We start from the raw sequence: 4303 nt of genomic DNA, 5'->3' as shown, positions 1-4303 counted from the left end.
AACTACTCACACATCACTCCAGAGGCGACCATGGCGGTGAAGAGTCCTCCGGGAGATGATTCCCCTCTCCGGCAGGGTGCCGGAGGCGATCTCCTGAATCCCCCGAGATGGGATTGGCGGCGGCGGCGTCTCTGGAAGGTTTTCCGTATCGTGGCTCTCGGTACTGGAACTATTATCGACAAAGGCTTAAGTAGGCGGAAGGGTAGGTCAGGGGGCGCTACGAGGGCCCCACACGCTAGGGCCGCGCCTGGACCTGGTCTGCGCCACCCTGTTGTGTGGGCGCCTCGTCGCCCCACTTTGTATCTCCTCCGGACTTCTAGAAGCTTCGTGGAAAAATAAGATCCTGGGCGTTGATTTCGTCCAATTCCGAGAATATTTCCTTACTAGGATTTCTGAAACCAAAAACAGCGTAAAAACAAGAATCGGCTCTTCGGCATCTCGTTAATAGGTTAGTGCCAAAAAATGCATAAATATGACATAAAATATGTATAAAACATGTGAGTATCATCAATAAAGTAGCATGGAACATAAGAAATTATAGATACATTTGAGACGTATCAAGCATCCCCAAGCTTAGTTCCTACTCGTCCCGAGTAGGTAAACGATAACAAAGATAATTTCTGAAGTGACATGCTATCATAATCTTGATCAATACTATTGTAAGCACATGTAATGAATGCAGCGATCCGAAGCAATGGTAAAGATAATGGTTAAACAATGGAATCATATAGCAAAGACTTTTCATGAATAGTACTTTCAAGAAAGGCATCAATAAGTCTTGCATAAGAGTTAACTCATAAAGCAATAAATTCAAAGTAAAGGCATTGAAGCAACACAAAGGAAGATTAAGTTTCAGCGGTTCCTTTCAACTTGTAACATGTATATCTCATGGATATTGTCAACATAAGTAATATAATAAGTGCAATATGCAAGTATGTAGGAATCAATGCACAGTTAACACAAGTGTTTGCTTCTTGAGATGGAAGGAAATAGGTAAACTGACTCAACATGAAAGTAGAAGAATGGCCCTTCGCAGAGGGAAGCATCGATTGCTATGTTTGTGCTAGAGCTTTTATTTTGAAAACATAAAGAGAGCATAAAAGTAAAGTTTTGAGAGGTGTTTGTTGTTGTCAACGAATGGTAGTGGGCACTCTAACCCCCTTGCCAGACAAACCTTCAAAGAGCGGCTCCCATGAAACATTTTTATTTTTGGGTGGCACTCCTTCCAACCTTGCTTTCACAAACCATGGCTAATCGAATCCTCGGGTGCCTGCCAACAATCTCATACCATGAAGGAGTGCCTTTTTATTTTAGTTTTATTTAGATGACACTCCTCCCCACCTTTGCTTTCTCAAGCCATGGCTAACCGAATCCTCGGGTGCCGTCCAACAATCACATACCATGGAGGAGTGTCTATTTTTTTGTAAAATTATGAAGGTTAATTAATTTGGGACTGGGAATCCCATTGCCAGCTCTTTTTGCAAAATTATTGGATAAGCGGATGAAGCCACTAGTCCATTGGTGAAAGTTGCCCAACAAGATTGAAAGATAAACACCACATACTTCCTCATGAGCTATAAAACATTGACACAAATCAGAGATGATAAATTTTGAAGTGTTTAAAGATAGCACTCAAGCAATTTACTTTGGAATGGCAGGAAATACCATGTAGTAGGTAGGTATGGTGGACACAAGTGGCATAGTTATTGGCTCAAGGATTTTGGATGCACGAGAAGTAATCCCTCTCAATACAAGGCTTAGGCTAGCAAGGTTATTTGAAACAAACACAAGTATGAACCGGTACAGCAAAACTCACATAAAAGACATATTGCAAGCATTATAAGACTCTACACCGTCTTCCTTGTTGTTCAAACCCTTACTAGAAAATATCTAGACCTTAGAGAGACCAATCATGCAAACCAAATTTTAGCAAGCTCTATGTATTTCCCTCTCGATACAAGGCTTATGCTAGCAAGGTTATTTGAAACAAACACAAGTATGAAGCGGTACAGCAAAACTCATATAAAAGACATATTGTAAGTTTTATAAGACTCTACACCGTCTTCCTCGTTGTTCGATCCTTACTAGAAATTATCTAGACCTTAGAGAGACCAATCATGCAAACCAAATTTTAGCAAGCTCTATGTATTTCTTCATTAATAGGTGCAAAGTATATGATGCAAGAGCTTAAACATGAGCACAAAAATTACCAAGTATCAAATTATTCAAGACATTCTACCAATTACCACATGTAGCATTTCCCGTTTCCAACCATATAACAAATTAATGAAGCAGTTTCAACCTTCGCCATGAATATTATGAGTAAAGCTAAGGACATATTTGTCCATATGCAACAGCGGAGCGTGTCTCTCTCCCACACAATGAATGCTAGGATCCAACTTTATTCAAACAAAACAAAACAAAAACAAACAGACGCTCCAAGTAAAGCACATAAGATGTGACGGAATAAAAATATAGTTTCACTAGAGGAACCTGATAATGTTGTCGATGAAGAAGGGGATGCCTTGGGAATCCCCAAGCTTAGATGATTGAGTCTTCTTGAAATATGCAGGGATGAACCACCGGGGCATCCCCGAGCTTAGAGCTTTCACTCTCCTTGATCATATTGTATCATCCTCCTCTCTTGATCCTTGAAAACTTCCTCCACACCAAACTCAAAACAACTCATTAGAGGGTTAGTGCATAATCAAAATTCACATGTTCAGAGGTGACATAATAATTCTTAACACTTTTTGGACATTGCATAAAGCTACTGAAAGTTAATGGAACAAAGAAATCCATCAAACATAGCAAAACAGGCAATGCGAAATAAAAAGCAGAATCTGTCAAAACAGAACAGTCCGTAAAGACGAATTTTTTAGGTGCACCAGACTTGCTCAGATGAAAATGCTCAAATTGAATGAAAGTTGCGTACATATCGGAGGATCACTCACGTAAATTGGCAGAATTTTCTGAGTTACCTACAGAGCCTACTGCTCAAATTCGTGACAGCAAGAAATCTGTTTCTGCGCAGCAATCCAAATCTAGTATGAACCTTACTATCAAAGACTTTACTTGGCACAACAGTGCAGCAAAATTAAGATAAGGAGAGGTTGCTACAGTAGTATCAACTTCCAAGACTCAAATATAAAACAAAAGTGCAGAAGTAAAATCATGGGTTGTCTCCCATAAGCGCTTTTCTTTAACGCCTTTCAGCTAGGCGCAGAAAGTGTGTATCAAGTGTTATCAAGAGACGAAGCATCAACATCATAATTTTTTCTAATGATAGAATCAAAATGTAACTTCATTCTCTTTCTAGGGAAGTGTTCCATACCTTTCTTGAGAGGAAATTGATATTTAATATTACCTTCCTTAATATCAATAATAGCACCAACAGTTCGAAGAAAAGGTCTTCCCAATATAATGGGACAAGATGCATTGCATTCAATATCCAAGACAACAAAATCAACGGGGACAAGGTTATTGTTAACCGTAATGCGAACATTATCAACCCTTCCCAAAGGTTTCTTTGTAGAGTTATCAGCAAGATTAACATCCAAATAACAATTTTTCAATGGTGGCAAGTCAAGCATATTATAGATTTTCCTAGGCATAACGGAAATACTTGCACCAAGATCACATAAAGCATTACAATCAAAATCATTGACCTTCATCTTAATGGTGGGCTCCCAACCATCTTCTAACTTCCTAGGAATAGAAGTTTCAAGTTTTAGTTTCTCTTCTCTAGCTTTTATGAGAGCATTTGTAATATGTTTCGTAAAGGCCAAATTTATAGCACTAGCATTAGGACTTTTAGCAAGTTTTTATAAGAACTTTATAACTTCAGAGATGTGACAATCATCAAAATCTAAACCATTATGATCTAAAGCAAATGGATCATTATCCCCAACATTAGAAAAAAATTCAGCAGTTTTATCACAGGCAATTTTAGCAGTTTTGCAGGCTTTGCATTAGAAGTGGAAACATTGCCAACACCAATTATTTTACCATTGATAGTAGGGGGTGCAGCAACATGTGAAGCATTAGCATTACTAGTGGTGGTAATAGTCCAAACTTTAACTACATTATCTTTAGCATCTTCTTCTTTCTCCCACCTAGCACGCAATTCGGCCATCAATCTTATATTCTCATTAATTCTAACTTGGATGGCGTTTGCTGTAGCAAATGACTTAATATCTTTATTTTCATTAGGAATAACTTTCAATTTCAAAAGATCAACATCAGCAGCAAGACTATCAACTTTAGAAGCAAGTATATCAATTTTCCCAAGCTTTTCTTCAAC

This window comes from Lolium perenne, chromosome 6 (assembly GCF_019359855.2).
Source record: "Lolium perenne isolate Kyuss_39 chromosome 6, Kyuss_2.0, whole genome shotgun sequence".
In the NCBI taxonomy this organism is placed as follows: Eukaryota; Viridiplantae; Streptophyta; class Magnoliopsida; order Poales; family Poaceae; genus Lolium; species Lolium perenne.
The sequence above is the reverse complement of the archived record's forward strand: the minus strand, read 5'-3'. Positions refer to the sequence as shown.